Source organism: Prionailurus bengalensis, chromosome B2 (genome assembly GCF_016509475.1).
Source record: "Prionailurus bengalensis isolate Pbe53 chromosome B2, Fcat_Pben_1.1_paternal_pri, whole genome shotgun sequence".
Classification (NCBI taxonomy): domain Eukaryota; kingdom Metazoa; phylum Chordata; class Mammalia; order Carnivora; family Felidae; genus Prionailurus; species Prionailurus bengalensis.
The window spans coordinates 23,329,013-23,354,569 of NC_057349.1; the positions used below are offsets into that span (position 1 = coordinate 23,329,013).

The window sequence follows — 25,557 nt, forward strand, 5'->3', positions numbered from 1 at the left end:
TCTAAGTCTAATCATCTTCCCACATGAGCATTCACCCCACTTGCCCTTCCCATAGTCTCATAACTGCACTGGCACAATATCATGGGTAATATACTGACGAACAGTGTTGAAACCATGTGATATTGACCTTGTTTTCTCCATTTCCTCTGATTCGAAAATAGCTTATACCCTACATAACACAGGTATATACCTCTGGGTGCATTAAAAGTAAGGATCTCTGAGAAAGCAGGGTTTTAAATAAAGCCACTTAAGTTAATCTGAGTAGCTCAGCTACTTTAGGGATATCATCAATCATCAAAACTAGCCAGAAACTGCTAGAATAGCATCTTCCAAACTTCACATAAATAAATCTGTGAGTTTCTTAACATTCCATGCTTTCAATTAGCCTTTCTATAGCTCTGCTCATTTTTTTATAACCATATACTTCTTCCTATTGATTCTCAGCACTCATATATTGGCAGGAAACCATTGCCAAGCTAATAGAATGACATGCATTTATGCAGTGCTTTTAATTAAGTCATTTTGGAATCTCCTTAGCATTCTGATGAAGATGATATGTTGTCTTCCTTGAAGTGAGCACAGTTGAATTTGTCTTTGTATTTCCAGTACCTGGCCCAGTGCCTGCTACATACCAGGTGATCAGTATCCATCACAAATCGCCAGAGTGACACAGTCCTGGGTTTCAATCCTGGCTCCAGGACTCTCCAAATCTAACCTGGAATGTGAGCAAATCATGTGACCTCCCAGGGTTCTAGTGTCTTTTATAAAAAATGGGAATGAAGAAATCCATATCATAGAGTTTCTGTGAAAACTAAATGAAGTAATGTATTTAAAGTCATTTCGGAGTAGCTGGTACATAAGGGCTGGAAAAATTGTAGATTAGTTTCACTAAATCATACATACTCCTCACACAAATCCTCTCTGAGGTCATAAATTACATAGGTAATGTCAGACTATGGATTCAGAGTAATACCTCCCTTAAGACCAATGATTATAGACAGAAGGATACTAGACCCTAAGAAGCAGCATTCTCTGAAATTTGCCTTGATCATTTTAGAATATTTCCCACATCTGGTTTCATGGTCCAATTCTGTAAATTTTGATCTCACAGTTCCTTTAGACTCAACCCTACTATGACCCATTAACAACCATACTGTGCATCCTAGGCCAGCTAATCCCTAATCCTCTTTATATCTATCTCCTTCCTCATATCTAACCCTTAATATTCCATTACTGGTCCTAACAGTCCAAAGAGAAATAGAGATGAATAAGCTTTGGGGTCAGATAAGAGGAAATCCCAGCCACCAGAACACTACTTTTTGAGCCCTTCTGTGTGGCCATAGAATCCCAAGAGGTATAACAAGTATAACACAGCAGGCTGGACATGGGGGAAGCAGTGACATTTCAATGCTCCTAGAAGATGTGAAACAGGGATCTGGTGAATCTCTCATTATGAATATCTAAATACAAAGCATTTTAAAACTAAAATTCATTAGTCTATAAACATAAGTGAGAAAGACCATGGTGAATTCAGCCAAGCAAAATAAGAGAGATAATGAAATCTTCTATCTGAAGACTATCTAAGTATAAAGCCTGGAAACTTCAGAGTTCGTAAGATGTAAGTCTAAAAAATATTTGGGATAAGATTATAAATCAACAAATATTGACCAAACATCTACTACTATAATGCAAACATCTGCAAGGTCTTCTAGAAGTTACAAGGTATGTTCAAATAAATACTTGCATAAATACTGGTAGCAAACATCCAAATCTACCCGAGAGAATAGAAGGAATGACTATATCTCTAGGGGAGACTGGAGGCATAATCCAAAAGGGTCTGTTAATGAACATGAAATTTCTTTGATGCCACATTTCTGATTTTTTTCCTAATACATAATATCCCTATATTTGTTGTAATTATACTTACATAATAAAACACCCATTAAAAAACCTCTCTCACACTCTCAAAAATAAATAAACATTAAAATTAAAAAAGGGGTGCCTAGATGGCTCAACTGGTTAAGCTTCTGACTTTGGCTCAGGTCATGATTTCGTGGATCATGGGTTCAAGCCCTGCATCAGGGTCTGTGCTGACAGCTCAGAGCCTGGAGCCTGCTTCAGATTCTGTGTCTCCCTGTCTCCCTGCCCTTCCCCCACTTGTGCTGTCTCTCTGTCTCTGTCTCTCTCTCTCTACACATACACACACACACACACACACACACACACACACATATATATATATATATGAAAAATAAACAAACATTAAAAAACATTTTTTAATCCCCAACAGTGGGGTTCAGAAAACATTCAAAGTTAGTGAATACACTTAGGTGTTGGAAGATGGCACGCTCTGAAATGTGCTGCCCAACACTCTACTGTCGCCATCCACTCTACTATGCTTCTCTTCCATTTAGCTGTTCCTCAGTTGTATCCTTTATAATAAGGCAGTAATAGTAAGTAAGGTGATTTCCTGGGTTCTGTGAGCCAATCTAGCAAATTATTGAATCTGAGGAGGGGGTTAATGGGAACCTAAGATTCAAGCTGGTTGGTGAGAAGCATGGGTAGCAACCTGGAAAGGTGACCAGCATCTACAGGGGTTGGGGGGAGGTGGGGGTCTGGTGGGATTGAGTCCTCTCCCCGTGAGGACTGAGCTAAATCTGGGTAGCTAGTACAGAACCAAATTTAATTGTAGGATACACAGTCGGTATCTGAAGAGCTGGAAAAGTGTTTAATATGGGGGGTGGGGGAGGAACAAGCAAAGGACACATTTGGTATCAAAATTATATGAGTGAAGTCAGCTCACAGGCACATCAAACATGGAAGGACAAAAATTACAGTCAAGAGACAACGGTGAGTTCATTCTAGATTTCACTCACATTCTTTTTGCTTTTTGTTGTTGTTCACTCACATTCTTGATTTTGAACCATCATTCTAATGTGTGGAGAAACTGAATAACGTAACACACATGAATGATTGTGGAAATCAATAGGCTATCAAATTTTAAAAATACTGCACCAGGTGGTGGACTTCAATTTACAAAAGAAATACATTCTATCAACTTCATTACAAGTTGGATGGCAGCCCCACAAGTTTTAAAGCAACAAGGTTTACGAGAGTGGGTGAAAATCCATGAGGCTATGGTGTAGCTGAAACATGGCACTCTATCACCCCAAAATCTTCGCACACATAAAGCAGAACCATTTTGCAAAGGTGTGCTCTGATCTTGCAGCCCTGAAGGAAGTAGCACCAGAGGTGTTCCCTCCCTCTAACTTCTCTGACAAGACACTCCCTCAATTCAAGGCCAGGAATGGTGAATTTGACCATGGCTGCCCTCCACCACAACAGATGGCTTGGTAAGGTTTATAAAAGAAACAGTAGTGGGGAAAGAAGAGCTGTTTAAAACACAGAACTGGGCTCATCATTCTAGGCCTCGGAGCTGCAGTGTAAGGTGTTCACAACTGAAATGGCTCAGAAGCTGTTCTTACAATAACTAAGAACTTACTGAGTTGTTCTTATTACAGGATAATTCCTAACAAAATGCATGTCGTATCTTAAAAGCCAAAAGGAATAAAATAGAAGGCACCAAGACACCTAAAATATTCTACCATCATTTACACTTCAAAATGACAAAGTAAGAGTAATCAACACCTGTAGACAGAGGTGTGACAGACCAGAGTGCCTGGCTTAGGAAATCAAGGCAGACATTCCCCCACAGTCCTATGGGAGTTCTTCAGAACACAGCTCAGTCAGAACCTGGGTCTCCTGAATCCTAAGATGTTAATGTTTCATAACATGATATTGCCAATGAAGAGGCTAACACGGGATCCTAATGATAAAGAGGGGGGCATCCTACCTTCACATCATTCATGCTCAAAACTAACAGAGCAAAAGGACCACTCTGCAAAACCACACTATTATTCTCTAGACCAATTTCTCAAATATCTAAGCTCACAGTGGACGGACGGTAAGGATGTCAGTGAGAAAGACTAAGCAGCCTCCTGCTATAATTAAAGTAATTTCCTACATAATGATAGGTAGACTCTTCCCAATTTATTTTCTTATAACTTGAGGAGAAGGGGATATTTAATTCTGGCCTATCCTGAAATGTAGTAAAAATGGAAGTCTCATTTACCAGCAACAAAAATAAAAGTTACACGTTTAGTTATTTTAAGATCTAACAATACTAAGATCGCTATTTTTAGGTGATTTGCAAAGACCAGCATGAATCTGAAAGACTCTTTTTACCATTTAAGAACAAATCCGTTCTATACCCTGTCTGATCTCTGAAGGGGATAAAATTTCCCAGTCTGCTACTAAAAATCAGATGTAGAAACCAGGAGTCAGTATGTTTCAGTAAAGCCCAGAATAGTATCAACGCCCATAAAGTGAGAATCAACACAAGGCAAGGGGCGGTGCAGGTGTAGCTGTCCCCTGCCTGTCCTCCCAGTTTTCTATTCTCAAGTGAGGCAGACTGCAGGCTGACGCCAGAATGAAAAGTAAGAAAGGAGAAAAGGAGGAAAAGGTCAACTCAGAGCTAAACGGCATGCAGGGACGCAGGCTGCACACTGCAAACCCCACGGGCAATCTTCACCATCCACAACGTGACCTTTTCTGTGTTCTTCTCTTCACCAACCAGCTTCACAAACTATGGAGATTTCATATCGAATAATGGAAAAACTGTGAAATAATAACTGGCACCATTAGCTGATTAAAGGAAAGAAAGTAAAAAAAAATTTTTTTCCTTCCTTGTTTTTCCAGGGTGGGGGTTAACTCAGCTGAACACTAGAAAGCCACAATCTCCCTTGACAGTGTTACAAATTTTTAAATGTTTATTATTTACTTTTGAGAGAGACAGAGTGAGAGCAGGGGAGGGGCAGAGAGAGACACAGACCCAGAATCTGAAGTAGGCTCCAGGCTCTGAGCTGTCAGCACAGAGCCTGATGCGGGGCTCAAACTCCAGAACCGTGAGATCATGACCTGAGCCAAAGTCAGACACTTGACCAACTGAGCCGTCCAGGTCCCCCTCCCTCGGGAGTGTTAAATGCGCTATCACCCCAGCATAAGGAACCAGGCTAAGGAGCAGGTGCATCTGTGAGGGGCCTGGGCTGATTTACCATTTTCATGACTCTGTTTTCAGTCTTGTCAGTATTTCCTGTGTGTAATGCCCTTAATACCAGGTCTGGCTACCATAGTGGCCAGCTGCACTAACTAGTTAAATTCATAGAAGAGTATCTACAGATAGTTATGAGGCTGACATGTAAATTAACATAAAAGGTCTATCAATAAGTCACTGATAACAAAATACTGCCTCTTGAGAAAGAACAGTCCACACCCCAACTGCATGCTCCCCAACTCTGAGCATCCGATGGCACTTGCAGGTGGAGATGCAGTGATGCTCAGAGCAAACACTGTGCCGTGTGGCTCACTTGGGGTCTCCCATGTGGCTATGTTCTCTACCCAAGTTTCTAGAGAGAGAAGAGTGACAAGGCCATTGACCCCAGAACACAAAGCCTTAACAAAGGTGGTAGAAAAGGAGTGAAAAGGGAGGAACCTGGAAATTTGCTCAGCAGCCCCAGGCCTGGTCAATCTCTAGTCCCTGTTGGTGCCAGTTAGGAGAGGGGGGAAACCTGGCCTGTCCTTGATAAGGACCTCCAGGAGGATCTCAAAGCAGCCATTGGAACCCTGCGGTCAGCAGCCATGCGGGCAAGACTTCCTCTGAAGACTCACCAGGATGGTCCTGTGCCAAATGCTAACAATTGAGGGAAATGAAAAGTGTTCCTCCTGAGAACATGTCAGGGCCCTGCCCTAGAATCTGTGATCACTCTGTCTAGAATAAACATCCCTACAGTGACTTGGGCTTGCCCTGAGGCTCAGCTTAAGTCCTGATTACAGGGAGTTACACGGCAGAGTAAACACTCCACTGATGGTCACTTGAAATAATGCCAAACTAAAGGAGCCTGACCAACCACCTTTGGAGTTGCTCCAGTCATATAAGGGTAAGATAGGTAATTTTCAGAGCAAATAATGTGTATGCATATTCTACGTTGTAAAACCATATAGACACACAGCCTAATAAAAACACTGTACCTGTGAATGCACCTCAACACTTCCTCCCTAACATTAGGTATTAGGAATGTTATTTTCAAATTTCCCAATTAATGCTTCAAAATGTATCCTTTTACACTCATTTTAGTGGCATTTAAAAGGTTCCCATATTTTTATTAAACTACTGTGTTTTTAAACTGACAACGCTTGCCATTTTTAATACTATAGTAATGATTGTTTTGTAACTAATTTGTCCATCACATACATTGCATGCATTGGACATAGTCATTTACAAATCATTCTTTTTTATGGTGATTAAAAAAAACATTTGAAAAATTTGATCATTGAGTAAAAATCATACGGCCTTCCTAAACAAGTGGGAAATTTTTTCATGGCTAGACTGCAAGTACATGCAAAATATTTCTGATACTTGGTTTTAAGAACCTGTTGTTTGAGCTGGAAAATTATGCTACATCTGATAAACCACCAGAAATGCTTGTGGCTCCTATTCTTCAGCAACTTAGAGATCCCTTGCTCCTGAAGTTTGGAGGCTGGACACCACTGAAACAGGTGCCCACACAGGGAGGCAGAAAAAAGCAGGTGCAATCATGCCAATCCCTGACTGCTGCTGAACGACAAAGAGGACCGCACTCAGCATCCCCATTATGAGACTTAGCATCAGGGAAGAAAAATAAATAATGCACCACTCTGGAAATTTCTTTAGCTGCTATATTCAAGCTGGAAATAGATTTGCTTCAGCGCTCTGGCACGCAGTATGCCAGCAATTCCTCTCCCCTTTGTCAAAAGGAAAAAAAGAAAAACCTACAGACTTTAAAATACCCACCAGAGCTGCCAGCTTACAGGGGGATGAAATAGCCAGAGGAACTGATATGCCATATATCTAGGGAACAGAAAAGCAACAGAGAAACACTCTTTTTAATATAAAAAGACTTGACAAAATTAAAAGAAACATTTTAAAAGTAAAAGCCATTTTTGAACAATGCTCAGATTTCTCTCAATCTGCACCTGCTGGATGCATGGGAGGTACAAGGAACCAGATGTTTGCAGGGGCTTGCTAACAAACGCCTTCCTGCAGCAGAATGGCATGTCTCTCCACATGACAGTCTGAGGAGGCAGGGAAGTGACACAGGAAATCTGTGGTCCATTCTCGGTGGAAAGTCAGTCTGATTCCCTGTCAACTGCACGCGGCAACCTTAGCGCCCGTCCTCCGAGATGCAAGACTGCACCCTGGGGGCCGCGAGCCAAGCCCAGAGAGACAGAGGAAAGGTAGATTCCATCATTCATCACGCTGAATTGTTAGAGAAAGAGCTAGGTTTCCTCTAGCACTGTTTGCACGCAGTGTATCATATACCTATGTTTGGGGTCCCTGAGCGTGCCCTCCTCATACGCCGGTCAATGGAAATTCGCTCCACCAAAATGGCTCAACTGCTCCTTCACCAGTATGTTCACAAAACGTGCGAGTAGCAGCCCAAGAACTAAGAACGGGAAGGGATGATGTCTGAGAGGTGAGAGGGCCCGCGTGTTCACACAACAATGTAAGGAGCTGTAACACACACCTTGGTAGAAAATCCTAGTCTCTTCCCTGCAGTTACCACTAAAAAGAGCAGTGATTGGCAGGTAAGGGAAGAGAAAGTGGAACAGATTATAAATTAATTGGCATAGAGAGCAAATCCCAGAAGGAAGTCGCCTATTAGTTTCAAGCAAGTAAAATGTATATGCATTATCCCTACTCTTTTCTGAATAATTTCACAGCCTGGTACAATAGGAGCTGCCGTCACTGCAGAACCAGAGTCAGCCGTGCAAAGTCCTCGGTGAGGAGCTTCTTGCCTGCTCCTCCCTAAGGCCCAGCAGTAACGAGACCTTCCTCAGCCTGGTCATTCCACTCTGTCCTCCGGGTGACTGACAGGAAATCCCGGCAAGACTCTGGATGACCACTGCTCTCCATCCTAGATGTTCATATTTCAACAGAGACTCATGATGAAAAGTCTGTAAGACTTAGAAGTATAACTTGCTACTTATGTAATTTTGCATATAAGGAAAGCAGCAGGAGGTCTTTTGACCATCTCTTAAACCGTTATAGAAAAAGAACTCTACCCTCATAAGGCCAAGTCTTGCTACCTCTATTGTGCAGAGCAGGGCAAATCCAAGATGGCACGGAAGGTTGCAGAAATGCTATTCTATCCATCAGAACTACATCACTTTAATGACTCAGGAGGTGTTTGAAATAAGTACTAGAACATAAAGAAAAATTTTCTTTACAAGGAAAACATTACAAATCAGAGGAAAACTTTCTAGAATTTTCACATCTTATGATAATTAAATTATATGCCATAATCTAATCCTGTGAGTATATCATCAGTACCTCTATCATACTTTTAATTTTCAACTAAAAAACACACAGATGCTTTAAAAAACAAAACAAAGCAAAACAAAAGACCCATTTAGAAACAGAATTATTGTTGTCTTAAGCTAATAAAAGTAGTAACACCCCAACTTTCCAACAAAATAATAATTTCTGATAGGGATTAGAGAAGATGGAAGCTTTTGCTTATAAAATAATGGAACTAACCCAAAACAACCCAAATACTGACTAATAACAAAGGAAATCAAATTCCCACCATCATCTCTGGAAGCATTTCTGGGACTTGCCCTCTGGATACAAATTTTTTTTATCTTCCAATAGAGACAAAACCCAAAGCAAAGCAAGACCCACAGCAGACCAAGGAAGGTGAGTCCTGCAGGGGTAGCACTGAGAGAGACTCTGTTCCTGGACCTCACATCTCCAGGGAAAGCACTAGAAGACAGTTTCCACCAGAACCCACTCAGCAGGAGTCCTCAGTGACATTTTAGCTTACTTCCCCCCTCACCATCAAAACCAAACCAAAACAGCCAAGAAAGAATACCAGTTAAAGCTTTAGTTCCTCATTTAAAGCATGCAAATCATCTAATTGTGAATTCAAACAATGGAAAAACCAATCTGCTCACTTTCTGGCAACAACAGTCCTTTTTAATGAGAACATGCTCTATGCTCCACAATGATATCACTAGGAATACCCACTGTTCAATGTGTTGTATAATCAGCTTTCCTATGCATAGGCAAACATGTACTGTTTTTACAAAGTAGGGACTATACTGGGGCGACTGGGTGGCTCAGTCGGTGGAGCCTCTGACTTAGGCTCAGGTCATGATCTCGAGGTCTGTGAGTTCGAGTCCCGCATCAGGCTCTGTGCTGACAGCTCAGAGCCTAGAGCCTGCTTCAGATTCTGTGTCTCCCTCTCTCTCTGCCCCTCCCCCGCTCATGCTCTGTCTGTCTGTCTCTCTCTCTCTCTCTCTGTCAAAAATAAACATTTAAAAAAAAAAGTAGGGACTATCTTATATCTCCCTTTTTAAATACCCAACGTAAGTTACTGCAATCATTTTACAAGTTGTTGAAACAATATCAATGGCTACATTATATTAAGTCAAAAAAACAAATTACAATTTATTTCATCATTTTCCCATGGGATATTTAGGTTGTTTCCCATGTAAATTTATGTTTATTTACATGATTACTTAATGAACATTTGTCTGACTCACCAGATTGCAAACACCTGTGTTTGTAATTTGTGACTGTTATATTCTCATTTCACAGCAACACTTGAAATATGCTAGGTAGACTATAGCATCAGGTGAATAAATGAATGACCCTATGCTTTAATTCTTGCCTCATATCAGCCTCATCCGGAAAACATTCCTGATACATCTCAGCTATACACAGTGCTCTAGCTCTCTTCTGAAATACCATGGACTTCTCTTTTTTTGTATCTACATTGCAGAGAAAAGAGAAAAACGTTATTTGGTGAATGCTGTTATGTGCCAGGCACCATACCAGTCATATTCAAGAAGGTCCATGCCAAAAAAGATTGCACCTTAGGAAAAGGACACGCCAAAAACCTACCACTAAATTTTCAATCCAAGGACTTTCCTTAATTCTTCAGCGGCCTCACTAAGCAGTCTGACCAGAAGCAGCTCAGGTCCCACCCTAAATGCCTGGGGATGGTCTGAGAGGACAGAAGCACACTGCAGCTCAGACGGTCTGCCACTGTGGCTGAACCCTGGGCATGGAGATGTGAGCTCACCTCTCTACCTCCGGTACTATTGGGGCACATGGTAGCTGCCCAATATATACATTTGTTTGACAAATATTATTGATAATATTATTATGGCTTCTAACATCCCCTCAGGAGTCAAAACATTAAGTACTTGCATACATTACTTAGTACATTAATAGAAAAGGATTGGGCTAGGGAGAGAGGCTCTTCCAACTCAACAAGTGAACTTAAAATATACAACAGATATTCAGCCTGAAGTCATCAGTCCACGTTTGCTCTCTAGCTCGTAAGGATTTAATGTGAGGCAGGAGAAGAGAAGAAGATCTGGATGAGGCCCCTCCAAAAGCTGTCACACCAAGGTGGCCAGCTTCATGCCAAAGGGCCTACAAGGCACCATCCCTCCTATAAATAGGGTTCTATACACCCCTTAGTGTTTCTAGCACTCTGGACAGTTTCATTTTTCTTTCACATTTTCAAGGAAGAATTTGTACTCAGGACCATGTCCTGCTTCAAGGACTGCAGACAAATTAATTCACAAGAAGCTCTGAAAAGTGCTACACAAAATGGCTGGTTGTCTCATCCCTCATATGACTGAATTATTCATTTAAGAGGTAAGTATATCAAAACTCAAAAGGATGTCAAAACCTGGGCGTCTCCTGACCCCACATCTGGCCCATGGGAGCCACAGAGCACCTAGTAGAGAACACTAGCTCAGGACATGATCTCTGCCCTCACCTGCTCCACGTTATCATCAAGCTGCTTACCCTCCCTCAGCATTCACTTGCCAATTAGCTAAATGGGGATCTGTAGCTAAAATGAATTAGAAAGGCAGAGAAAGTCTTTGAAAACAGTAAATGCTACTGTCACTTGTTAGTGTTAATACCATTATACAATCTGCTCAAGGCAGTGACAATGCTACACTAAGACAAACACACACGAGATCCATTCAAATCAGTAATCACCTCCCATAGTCCATCATCAAAAGCCAATCAGGAAGATATTAAATGCTTACCCGTTAATATTTAATAGTGTTTATTTTACAAAACCATCTCCCCTCCCCACAAACACAGAAGAATGGAGGGAGAGGAGAAGGAGAAAGGAGGAAGGTTCCAGGTACAGTCTAGTCTCTGAAGTTTCACCAGGTGTGAGTAGAGAGACTGGCCTCTCCACTCCACAGGGGGCCCCTGGAAATCCCATAAATTGCAGCATCACAGTTATTTTTGCCACAATGGTTTTGAATGCCTTAAAAATGCCAGATAGCTCGAACCCAACAGACAGACCCCACAGCACTTGGCACACTTCCATCCTCCACTGGACAAAGTCCCCTGAGGTGGCCAGGCCACATGCATACAGCTGGAGAAAGCTGGAGCCACCTAGGGCTCCACCACCATTGCTGGCATTGTAGGGGGAATGAGAAGACGACAGGGACAATGTGGGAGAGTTTTGTTCAAATGGTAGTCTTCATCTCCTGACCAGGTTGGGAATTACAGTCACCTTGGCTGTTCTGCTGGCCTTCGACACAGGCTCCTGGTCCTCATGCCACTGATTTTCTGTCTTAGAGAACAAAGTAAAGGTGGGAATGACAGCACTCTGCTGCTTAGGTTGACAGAGACACTTGTCTCCACCACATGGGACGGGGAAAGACAACACTGTTCTTGGGATCAGCTGTAGGCAGGGACTTCACAGTGACAGAGTGCCCTCCAGCTGGGGTGTCTTAGTAGTCCAAAGCCAGCAGATGGTCTTTAATTCTTCATGCCTCAGGCCTATCATTGAGTCGTGGATCTCTTCCCACTTGTAGCCCATGGACAGCATCGACTCAGACTGCCAGGGATCCTTGTAGTCAGGGAGTGGCTCAATGGAAGGCCTCAGTTCCTCTTCAGGGCCCATGTCTATCCATGAATCCCTCATAATTTCCTCTAAAATGTCTCTGTCACTGTGGTTGTAGATCAGGAATTTCTTAAGCAGGCTTTCACTCTCTATGGACATGATGAAAGAAAAGTCATATACTCCATCCAATACCTAAGCCCACAGGTCTTTGAATTCCAATCCCTCAAAATGTAGGAAACTGGTGACCATAATAAAAAAAGGATGATTCCAATGCTCCAAATATCCACTTGGGGGCATCATAATTATGACTCCAAAAAAATTCCAGAGAATAAGGAGGTCTGCCACAAGAGGTATTCAGCTTATGCATTCACGATGGTGAACACATTACCAAAGCCAAAGGCCACAACCTCGACATTAAGGTCAACAACAAAAAGCAAGTTCTCTGGCTCTAAGTCCCTGTGGACAACACTCTTCTGGTGGTAGCACTGTACATGGACACTGTCCAGAAAATGTGCTACAAGCCTCTTTCTCATGTAGCCATGGTCCACCACGTAATCAAATATCTCTCCTCCACTAGTAGACACCCTGACCAGGTAGAATGGTCCTGGATCAAGATCATGTCAAACAGTTTCACATTATTAGGATAATTCGAGACCTTCATGTTTCAGACTTCAAGGAATAGTCTCTGGGGGCTAGAAAATCTCTGCCGGAATCTATTAATGACATTCACAGCCACCTTTGTCCCATAATATGCTGAGTCAACATGACCTTGGTAAAGCTGCCTGGCCAATAGTCATAAGAAGCTGCTGTCAATACGAATGTCATCATCAGTACAGATGGTGCAAAACCCTGCAGCATGGTAACTTGCTAACTACACTAATAATACTAACAACAATACTAAAAAATTTTAAATCAATAAAAAAGAAAAACATAAAAAAGAAAAAAATGAGAGACTTGAAAAATAAAAGAAAAATAAAGAAAAAAGAATGAGGACAAATGAAAGTAAAATAATTTTTTTAAAAAAAGGAAATAATTTTAAAGAAAAAAAATAAAAAGAACAAACAAAAAAAGACAAAAAGCCAAACAGGAAAAAAGCTAACTGTGGTCAACATCCCTCAGGTCACCAAAACTCAGCTTCCTGGGTAAAAGAATCAAAAACCTTAGGGCCAACCATGGACTCCTACAGGTGCATGAAGTTCCCTAACAATGGTTCCTTATGAGGTCATAGCAAGAAATGCACCATTCACTACCGGGAATAATCCACAGTGCTTTCTCACATTTGTCTCAAGACAAATTTTTTTAAGAAAGAGAGGGGGATTACCCCAAGAGATTTTTTTTATGTGGTTGATAGCCATCAATAGTAACTTACGAAAATTTAAAACATATAAGATGCTTCAGTGCCCTTTTCATTTCTAGTTTGGAAAGCTACAATAACATTTGTCTTTTCAAGAGCTCGTATGTCTACACTTAGTAGTATTCAATTCCTTTTCCTTTAAGGTCTGAGAGATTCACCTCAAAATGATACCACTGGCAGAGTGATACTATATAACAAAAATTTGTTACATAAGAGACAATAAGGTGCATGATTAACATACACAGAGCTGAAGGGAACAAGACTTTTGGTATTTATTTTGTTTTGGTATTTATTTGGTATTTATTTGTTCTTTGCACTTTAGCCCAGAGTCTTTGGAGGTTCTACTCTTCCATGAGCCAGAGATCCTGCTATGTCCATTTCAGTAATTTTTAAGCATAGAGACTGAGGCTGCAAGTTGAGAAATTCACCCTTTTTAAAACTAACAAGTCATAAAATTCCATGTCTGTATTATTCAGCATGGGTGTGGGCATGGATACTGGGTGCCAGGCATGGCACCAGTGCCTCAGGAGAGGGAAGCAAGAAGCCCCTGGACTTATTCCTTCTCTGACACTGCTCCTTTCTTTATGTAGATCCAAGTTTCTGACCTGTATCATTTCCCTTCTCTCTGAAGAACTTTTTTTAACACTTCCTGCCAGACAGATTTACTAATGAAAAGTTCCTTCAATTTTTGAGAAACTCTTCTGCACTCTTCTGTCACTTCTGCAGGATAATTTTACTAGATTATAGCATTTTTTCAAAGATATTGTGAGTTCAGTTCCAGACCATCACAATGAAGTGAATATCATAATAAAATGAGCCAAATTAATTTTTCCTAGTGCATATAAAAGCTATATTTACTGGCATCTATTAGGTATGCAATAGCATCATGCCTGAAAAACAATGTGCATAACTATTTAAAAAACACGTTTATTACTAAAAAGCGTTGACCATCATCTGACCTTTCATCAAGTTGTAATCTCTTTACTGGTGGAGGATCTTGCCTCCATGTTGCTGGCTGCTGACTGATCAGGGTGGTGGTTGCTGAAGGATGGGGTGGCTACGACAATTCTTTTTTTTTTATTTTTAATTTTTATTTTTGAGAGAGAGACCGAGACAGAGAGAGCATGAGCAGGGGAGGGGCAGAGAGAGAGAGAGGGAGACACAGAATCTGAAGCAGGCTCCAGACTCTGGACTGTCAGCACGGTTCCCGACGTGGGGCTTGAACCCGTGAACCACGAGATCATGACTTAGGACAAAGTCTGACACTTAACCTACTGAGCCACCGAAGCGCCCCTACGGCAATATCTTAAATAATACAACAATGAAGTCAGCCACACCTACTGAGTCCTCCCCTCAGGAACAATTTCTCTGTGGCTTGTAATGCTGTTTGGTAGCATTTTACCCACAATAGAATTTCTTTCAAATTGGAGACCATCCTTTCAAACCCTGGCACTGCATTTATCAACTAAGTTATGTAATATTCTAAATCTTCTGTTGCATTGCAACAGCCTTCACGGCATCGTCACCAGGAACCCACTTTCTTTGCTCATCTGTAACAAGCAGCTCCTCATCCGTTCAACTTTGATCACAAGATGGCAGCAGTGCAGTCACATCCTCAGGCTCCACTTCTAATACTAGTTCTCTGGCTGTTTCCACCCCAACTGTAGTCACTTGCCCCAATAAAGTCCTGAACCCCTCAAAGTCATCCACGAGAATGAGAATCAACTTCTTCCAAAATCCTATTCATGTTGGTATCTTGACCTCTTCCCATCAGTCACCAATTTTCTTAATGGCATGGAAAATGGTGAATCTGTTCCTGAAGGTTTTCAATTGACTTTGCTTAGAACCATCAGAGGAATCACTCTTTATGGCAGTTCTAGCCTTACAATATGTATTTGTTAAATAATAAAACTTGAAAGTTGAAGTTACTCCTTGATCCATGGGCTGGAGAATGGATGCTGTGTCAGCAGGCATGAAAACAACATCATGTTGTACATCTCCAACTGATGTCTTGGCTGACCAGGTGCACTGTCAACAAGCAGGAATATTTTAAGGGGAATCTTTTGTTTGTTTTTCTTTTTTCTGAGCAGTAGGTCTCAACAGTGGGCTTAAAATATTCAGTTAAATCATGTTGTAAACAGATGTGCTACCATCCAGGCTTTGTTGTTCCATTTACAGGGCACAGGCAGAATAGTTTAACATAATTCTTAAGGGCCCTAGGATTTTGGAATGGCAAATGAGCACTGACTTCAACTTGAAGTCACCAGCTGCTTTATACCCTGACAGGAGAGTCAGTCTGTCCTTTAAAGCTTTGAGGTCAGACACTGACCTCTCCTCTCCTACTATGAAAGTCCTAGATGACATCTTCCAATAGAAGGCTGTTTGGTCTACATTGAACACCTGCTGTTTAATGCAGCCACCTTCATGAATTATCTTAGCTAGCTATATCTTCTAGATAACCAGCTACAGTTTCTACATTAGCCCTGCTGCTTTACCTTGCACTTTGATATTACAAATATGGATTCTTCCCTTAAACTTCGTGAACCCCTTCTAGCTTCAAACTTTTCTTTAGCAGCTTCCATGTCTCTCTCCCCTTCACAGAATTGAAGAGAGTTAGGGCCTTGGTCTGGATTAGCATTTGGTCTAAGGGAATGTTGTAGCTGGTTTGATCTTCTATCCAAGCCGCTAAAACTTTCTACATATCAGTAAACAAGCTACTTTGCTTTCTCATCATTCGTGTGATCCCTGGAGCAGCACTTTTAATTTTCTTCAAGAACTTTTCCTTTGCATTCACAACTTGGCTAGCTTTTTGGTACAAGTGGCCTACCTTCTGCCTGTCTCGGCATTTGACATGACTTCCTCACTAAGCTTCATCATTTCTAGCTTTCAATTTAAAGTGAGAGACGTACAACTCTTCCTTTCACTTGAACAGTTAGAAGCCATGATAGGGTAACTGGCTTAATTTCAATATTCCTATGTCTTAGGAAATAGGGAGGCCCAAGAAATGGGGGAACAGCTGGTCAGTGGTGCAGTCAGAATACAGACAGTATTTATTAATTCAGTTCACCATCTTATCCTGGCACACTTGTGGCACCTCAAAACAATTACAAGAGGAACATTAAAGATCACTGGTCACAGAGCACTATACCAAATATAATAATCATGGAAAAGTTTGAAATATTGTGAGGGTTATCAAAATATGACACAGAAACATGAAGTGAGAAATTGTTGTTGGAAAAATGGCACCAACATACTTGTTTGATGCAGGATTGCCACAAACCTTCAATTTGCAAAAAACACAGAATGTGCAAAATTCAGTAAAGCAAAGGACAGTAAAACAAGATACGCCTGTACAGACTTCAAGGTTAACTGTTTTTTCTGATTTGCTTATGTGGATTCTGAATAGAAATCTAGTGTAATTCTTACCCTTGAGCCTTATACAGGTAAGGTATTTATCTCTTCTGGATTTACTCAAGATTTTCTCTTTTGTCTTTTTCTGCAGTTTTAATCTGCTATGTCTAAGCACAGATTTTTTGAAATTTGCCTGCATAGCGTTCTCTGTGCTTCCTAGATTTGTGGTTTGATGACTGTCATCAATTTGGGGAAATGTCTCAGCCATTATTACTTCAAATATTTCTTCTTTTCCTCTTTATTCTTTTGGTATTCCCAATACACATATTTTATAGCTTTTAATTGTCCTATAGTTCTTAAACATTCTGTTCTGGTAATTTTTTTTTCTTTTTTTCCCTTTGCTTTTCAGTTGGGCAAGTTTCTCTTGACGAATCTGCAAACTCATTGACTGTTTCCTTGGCCCCAGTCCAGTCTACTGGGGACCCAAAAGGCATTCTTCATTTCTCTTACAGTGTTTCATTTCTAGCATTAATTCTGATTCTTTCCAGAGTTTCCACCTCTCTGCTTATATCTATCTGTTCTTGAATTTTGCCCACTTTTTCCATTAGAACCCTTAGCATATTAATTATACATATTTTAAGTGCTCAGTCTGATCATTCAATAATCTCTTCTGTATCTGACTATGGTTCTTCTGATGCTTCATTTGTCTCTTCAAACTGTGTTTTAGTGTGCCTTGTAATCTTTTGTTGAAAGCCAGACATGATGCATTGTGTAAAAGGAACTAAGGCCTTTAGTGTGAGGTTGTATGTGTATCTGGCTAGGAGGTAAGCTGCGTTTACTGTTGGTTTTAGGTGGCAAGAGGCTAAAAATTCCTCTAGTGTCGCTGTTTTTGTCTTTCCTGATGCCTTAGGCTTTCTCTTACAAGAGTTTGAGCCTTGCTGTTGATAATCCCATGTTATTATCCAGGACCATGACTGATATGGTAGTAAGGTACATAGTGCTATAATTAGGTCTCAGCCTTTTAGGGAGCCTGTGCCCCTGGACTGTGACTTTCACAGGTGTTACTCAGATTTCTTCTTCCCCCTAAGGTGAAACCAAAAGTCTAGAATGGGCTGGAAATGGGTATTTCCCATTCCCCAAGTCAGTTAGGTTCTGTTAGGTAAAACCCAGGTCTGTTAGGCTTTAGTAAAGTAGTATCTTTTATGGCAGGCTTTTGTTAAGGAGAACAGAATGCTTTGGATATATTTCAAAATGGTTTCTTTTCCCCTCCTACTGCCAGAAACAGGAGAGGACTTTTCTGAGACTCTGGTGGGGTTTCTGGAAGTAAAAATTATGAAAGCGCAGAGCCCTTCTCCCAAATACAAGGCCCTGGTAGTTTTTAACTCTCACCCACAAGCCTCTAGAAATTCACCTGTTACAGTTTAACTGTTCCTAACAGTCCTGGTGGGGGAAGGGCAGGGGGGAGGGGAGCAAGGGCTGGGCATGGGAGGGCTCTACTCTTGGACTTCTACTTCTGGTGAACCGTGATTCTTGCTATGCACTCCTCTTTCCATTTCTTGGGCCAGCAATTTACTCTGTGACCTCGATTCTCTCATGGATCTGAGAAGAATTGTTGATTTTCAGTTTGTTGATCTTATTTTCTCACTATGAGGACAGGACAGTGGACTTATAAGGTCTTCACATGTTGTCCCATGAAACTGTTTGGTTTAGTAATGTGTCATTTTGGTGATATTATAGTCCTATTTACAATGCTCAAAACTACAAAAATCTGTTTATTTCAAGTATTTTGTTTATAACATGCTATATGGAAATACTACTTGCATACAGAAAAAACACTCAGCACATATGAGTGTTTAGAAAAGCAGCTAATCCTTCCTACAGTGCCACCCAACCTAGATGTATCTTGCACAGTACATCTGACATTTAAAAATCTCTCTGTTTGGATTACAACGATCTTTTCTTTATAAATAACTTCTAAAACCAGATGTCAGCCAACACAAATATGGCTCCATTAGTCAGTGAAGGCTGCCAGTTAAGCATCTGGATAGCCACCAGCATGCCTCTCCATAATGAAGCCCTTGCAGATGACAGAGTGAGCACAAGCAGAATATGCTGCTTTATTTCTAATGCACAACTCATTTGTTGATGCCATGCAAGGCGGCAGGAGGCAAATGATTTCATTTCATATGAAGCAGGTTCCTATATGGTTGTTTATCATGGTCATTTACCTCTGAACATGCATGTATAACCAGCCCATCATAAGTGTGTTAGGTGTTTGGGTGCCCTCTATTCCCCCTTTCTCCAAAAATCATCTTACTCTTTAGAAACAAAACATTCTTTTCAAAATAATATGTTGCCAATGGTGTATCTTGATGCTTTGGGAAATACATGTTTTGTTGCTAGTATATCATTCTTTCTTTGGAAGATGGGGAGAGCTATTACTTCACCGCAAATACTTAAGAACTTACTCTTACTATTTCTCAAACTGTGGAATGTTTTTTTTCCAGATTATATTTTCATAAATTATCTTAGCTCCTTCGTCTTACCATTAAATGAATTTCCCTTCTAACTGTAATTTCTGGCTTCAAAACTTATTTACCTCAGTAAATCTACAGTGAAATTCATTACATGTAATTTATGACTTTAGAATCACATTCACATCAACAGACCAAAATGTCACACAGTGTTTGATTTTACTATGGGGTTCTGCAGGTGTCACAAACATGTAAAGAGATGAGACAACTATCCACAAAGCTATGATAATGGGGAAAGGTCAGAAAACACATATATATAAAGGAATACTCACCTTGTCTGACATTGTCCATCATTATGCGGAGGTCTTAACCCTTATTAACGTTTGTCCAAGATTTTCATAGCGATATTAGTTGTTTATCTAATATTCAGGCAGACTGTTCCTTACCCCAAAAGATTATTCCTAAAATCCAAATAATTTAAACCTTATGTTATGAAAGATTCCTAAACCTCTTCAAAACCAAGAATCCATCAGCAAGATCATCAACCACCAATTATCTCCACCCACAATTTGCCAGCTTTATCATTTCAGATTTTTGTATATTAGATTTTCCTGAAATAGAGCACAACTGAACTTTTGTTACACAGATTGTATTTCTTTCTCAAAGAAATCCAGATTGCTATATAAAAGTTGCCTCAAAAATTCTCAAGAATCTTCTCAGATAAAAGTAATATAAATTCTCAATTCAATTATATGAAAGAGTAATGAAACTTATATTTCCCAAACTGAAATATAAGCTTTTTAGATGCCACTGACCCACAGGGCCAACAGGCCTTCCATGGATCACAAATATGGGGAGAATCCCCTTACTCAATGGCTTAATGCATATAAGATATGCAAGATCATTAATCATTAGAGAAAAAACATCCATTCAAACAGCAGACAAGATATAAGCTCTAACTGAGAAGAAATCAGACTAGAGGAAGTTCACCACATAAGGTCAGTGCTTAGTAGAGACCCAAGAGACTTCCTCAGTTATTCCTTGGAAGGAGAATCCAGCAGTGCTGGTGATCCCTGCCAAAACACAGAAACGACCTACCCCTTCCCCCACATCATCCCTGCTTTCCCTGCTCCCACTGGCCTCAATCAAGTGATAACTCGGCTCTGCCCCACACACCCCATCCCGCCCACCACAAGTTCTACTGAATCCATCTCTTCAATATCTCAGGGATCCATCTTCCTCTTTCCATCCCTACTGTCATTGCCTCCATCAGGCCACCTTTATTTATCTAAGGGACCCTTGACTACATTCCCTTAGTCCAGTCTCAGCTTTCTCAATCTATTTTCCCCCAAACAACCAGCAATATCTTCCAAACTACAGGTCTGATCAAGTCACTCTACTGGTGATGCACCTGGATAGCTCAGTTGGTTAAGCTACCAACTTCAGCTCAGGTCATGATTTCATGGCTCATGAGTTCAAGCCCCACGTAGGGCTCTGTGCTGACAGCTCAGAGCCTGGAGCCTGCTTCAGATTCTGTGTCTCCCTCTCTCTCTGCTCCTCCCCTACTCACACTCTCTCTCTCAAAACTAAATAAACATTAAAAAAAATTTTTTTTAAGTCATTCTACTAGAAAAATCATTTAGTGGCTCTTCCATACCAAAAAATGTCTCTGTGGATAAAATCCTTATGCCTCAGCATAATTATACAGACCTCCATAAATTGGCTTGGATGTTCCCAAATTTTGCTACACATGGAAATCTGGGAAGCTTTGCAACTTCCAATGTCTTGGCATACCCCATCCCAACTAAGTCACAATGCCTGCAGGCAGGAGCCAAGTATCAGTATTTTTTCATTTCCAAGTGACTCCAAAGTCAACAAAGCTTTGGGAAACAATGCTTCCCTCTAGAGATTCACCTCCTACAACTCTCTGACTCCAACCAAGCCACAAACTAGCCTACCTGACCCATTTTCTGTTTTTCAGTAATCCAAGGCTTTGCTGAGGCTGTTCCCTGTGAACACTCTTCCCTCAGTTAAGACTTGTACAAATCAATGTCCTAAAAGAGCTCCCAGTACATTTTAGCAGAGTCCTTAAAGAATTCTCTATCAGAAATTACTTTCTGGGGAAACAATCAACAAAACTAAAAGGCAACCTACTGAATAGGAGAAGATATTTGCAAATGACATATCCAATAAAGGGTCAGTATCTGAAAAATACAAAGAACTAATAAAACTCAATACCCAAAAATTAATCCAATTAAAAAAGGATAGAAAACACGAACAGACATTTCTCCAAACATGACATACAGATGGCCAACAGACCCATGAAAAGACGCTCAATATCACTCATCATCAGGAAAATGCAAGCAAAACTACCATGAGATATCACCTCACACCCATCAGAATGGCTAAAATAAATAAAAAACACAAGAAACAGCAAGTATTGGCAAGGATGTGGAGAAAAAGGAACCTTCATGCACTGTTGGTGAAAATGCAAACTGGTGCAGCCGTTGTGGTAAATAGTACGGAGGTTCCTCAAATAATTAAAAATAGAAATACCATATGATCTGGGAATCGCACTACCGGATATTTACCCGAAACATACAAAAACACAATTCAAAGGGATACATGCACCCCTATGTTTACTACAGCATTATTTACAATAGCCAAATTATAGGTGCATCCCAAGTATCCATCAACAGATGAATGGATAAAGATGTGGTATATGGTACACACACACATAGGGATATTATTCAGCCATAAAAAAGAATGAAATCTTACCATCTCCAACAACCACTGAATCCAACGGATGGAGCTACAGTACACTGCCAAGTGAAATAAGTCAGTCAGAAAAAAACAAATACTATATGATTTCACTCATATGTAAAATAAAGAAACAAAATAAATGAACAAAGGAAAAAAGAAAACAACAAGAAACAGACTCTTACCTGCAGAGAACAAACTGATGGTTACCAGGTGTGGGGGTACAGGAGAGAGGGAATTGGTGAAGGGGATTAAGAGTACACTATCATGATGAGCACTGAGTAATGTATAGAATTGTTGAATCACTATGTACACCTAAAACTAATATAACATTTGGCATCTTAACTATATTGGAATTAAAATTTACAAAAGGAAAGAATGAATTATCTTCTGGAAATACCCAATCAAGTCACTGACAAGGAAAGCACATATTAAACAGCTATACATACAGATCTGTGCTGTGAAAGTTGTGATGTGTAAGTGGTAAATGCAGTTGGGAATCAGCTAAGACGATAAAGTATGGCCCTAAACCACTTGGCTTTTATCCAATGAATTTTTATACTTTGCTAAGGAAGGAAGGAAGGAAGGAAGGAAGGAAGGAAGGAAGGAAGGAAGGAAGGAAGAAAGAGAAAGAAAGAAAGAAAGAAAGAAAGAAAGAAAGAAAGAAAGAAAGAAAGAAAGAAAGAAAGAAAGAGGAAAGTATAAAACTAGCAGTAAAGTATAAGTGACTGCATAACCAGAACTAGCTGACAACAGTCTCTCTGGGTGTGCACAACCTGGGACCTAGGTAAGGATTTTGTGGCATATTCTAGCCTGGGATTTGTCTGGCATATCCCTCACAGACAAGAATCCCCAAACGTGGGATTCAGATGATTCTCTAGTTAACCATTATCTGTTTAAATAACATTGAGATTTGTTTTTAGGGTATTGGTTGTTTGTATTTTGCTGGTAAGCTTGCTCTGCACTCCTACCACCTTCCAAATATACACACGTACAAACACACACACACACACACACACACACACACACACACACACGCAAAATCTCTCTCTGTATCTGTCTCTTTCCCTCTCTTCTCAAATTTCAGTTAAAGGCCATGCCTATAGGTTCCCTGGCAACTTGTGCTTCCCCTATTATACCACTGAATACACGGTGTTGGGTCTTCCTATTGATCAGACAGCAACCCCACTAAACACCAAGTTCTCTGGAAGCCAGGGGCAAATCCTCCTTGGTGACCACACATCCCCAAAAGGAAGCATCAGATGGAAGCTCCTAAGGAAAGGGACTGCGCCCCCGCCGTTGAACAGCTGTCTCCAGCACATCCAGCACTGGCACATACTAGGCACTCCATTGTTTATTCAAGTCCAGGTTGGATCCCTTAAAAACGATAAATCAATACTTGCCACTGGGGTCTTGAAATTTTGAGAGATGGCTCTTTAAGAAAGAACAGCCAGAATAGGAGGCAGGAATAAAGTGCCTCATAATTTCTAGCACATCCTGGAAATTATCCTACTTTTCAAAACCCTCTTCAAAGAGGACATTCCCAGCAGCTACAGAAATGAACCCAAACTTTAAGTTTTGATATTCCCAGTTCTTTCTCCTGTCTTGCTATAATATTCTGTACCATTGTTAACGTCTTTTCCAGGTTGGTGATATTGCCCTCCAATGTCAAACAATAAGTCCTCAAATAATAAAGACTATTCCCAGGGCTGTTAGGAAGAAATGTGAGAATGTAAAAAAATAAAATAAAAAGTCTTCTGGAACACAAGAAAATACTATACAAATGTAAGTTATGAAACTTATAGATTAATAGCAAGCAAAACCCAAAAGAAATTCTTATTGAAATTTTTATACTTTAATTTCTGGGGATAAATGAATGCCATGAATGAAACTGCATCACTTTTGAATTAAAGGCACATTCACAAGGATTGCAGCTTCATTCATAATCTGAATTGCTTCCAGAAGATGGTCCCAAATCATGTGCTTTTTTCTAAATTATCTACCAGTTTCAGACATTGCACACATCTAAAAAGCTCATTAGAAGTCAAAGAGCTTTATGTACCTAAATTTGGTTTGTGAATGAATATGTTTATTGCATAAAACCCATTAACATTCAGAAGACCCTATGATGCATGGAAAATTATTTAAACTAACTTTTACCCCCAAAGAAATCTACAGTGGGTAAATTCACACGGGGCCACAATGGAGATGTTATACCACTATGGATCAGAAATGCATTACAGTTATGCAAGAAGGCAGTCTGTGAGTGGCTTTTTGTCTCTCATTCTGACAGCGAGATCCAATCATGAGCCTCTAGTTCCATCACTTACAAACCTTCAGGTTCTCAGGGCACCTGGGTGGCTCAGTCAGTTAAGCATCCAACTTCGGCTCAGGTCATGATCTCACAGTTTGTGGTACAAGCCCCACGTCGGGCTCTGTGCTGACAGCTCAGAGCCTGGAGCCTGCTTCAGATTCTGTGTCTCCCTCTCTCTCTGCCCCTCCCCTGCTCATACTCTGTCTCTCTCTGTCTCAAAAATAAAACATTAAAAAAAAATTTTTTTTAATTAAAAAATAAAAACCTTCAGATTCTCACCAGCCCCCCCCCCCCGCACCATGTTTAAGCTTAAGAAGAGGCTGATGGCCCTCTTCTTAGTTAGATAAACCACCAAGATCAAAAATTGAAAAGGTCTCAATCTTAACAGGGCTTCATATATCTAAAGAGGACAGGATGAACAAATTAAGTTGATCTGAGTCTCATACCACAATCTACAAGAAAGTTTTACAGAATTTTTTCTACATAACATTTGTTAAGGAGTGTAGATATATAAATGTTCTAATACAGAGAAAGAAAACTCTATAAACTCATACTCAGATAACCCCTGTTGAGTTAAAAATAATTGAACAGACTATAAGCACACACACACACACACACACACACACACACACACACACAATTCCAACAGTACCCCCCCCTCAATCTCTACCTCAGTTACTTTGTCACCTTTCTTACAACAGTTAATGTTTCCTATTTTGGAAAGAGTGGGGGATTTATTTAATCTATCTAAAACATTCTCTTCGAGTATTTCTATAAGCAGGGTCATAGGCCACATCTTGCTTTTCATTTAAGAACAACATGCACTGGCATTTTTTCCTCTGTCAGCACATTATACGTACTCCTCACTCTTTGGACAGCTACAGATCACACTACCATTTGGGGGTGCCAGGATTTATTTAACCAGTGCCACACTGAGATGCTCTGGTCTCCCAGGTTTTTGCTATAGCAAATGATGCTAGAATAAGCATCCTTGCCCACATAACTTAGCACATCACTGTGTAAGTACAGAAGGAAGGTGATTTTTTAAAGGTGGGATTCCTAGGGAAAAAAGCATACGCAATCTACTTTGATACTGTCTGTATATCTTATGTTTTTGTGGTGAGAGTTTCTGTTTGCCGAAATTCTCATGAGCGCTTAGAATTTTATTTATTTATTTATTTATTTTTTTTTTTTGCCTAACTGGTCAAAAATAATACCTCATTGACATACCTGTATATTTTGTATATTGTATATTTTTTCTTAAACTACCAATTCTCTCTCTCTCTCTCTCTCTCTCTTTCACACACACACACACACACA

At 40.3% G+C, this 25,557-nt stretch overlaps 1 protein-coding gene across 7 annotated transcripts in view; it reads right to left on the minus strand.

Annotated features, from left to right (window-relative positions):
• Positions 1–25,557, minus strand: part of FARS2 (phenylalanyl-tRNA synthetase 2, mitochondrial) — a 551,313-nt gene that overhangs the window by 462,691 nt on the left and 63,065 nt on the right. Inside the window, exon 1 of one of the 7 annotated variants that reach the window (XM_043590892.1) lies at positions 6,890–6,941. The exons of the other annotated variants lie outside the window; for them this stretch is intronic. The gene's annotated coding sequence lies outside the window, so the exon portion shown is untranslated. Of the gene's footprint in view, positions 1–6,889; positions 6,942–25,557 lie in introns of those variants that run through there. 7 annotated transcript variants of the gene reach the window in all.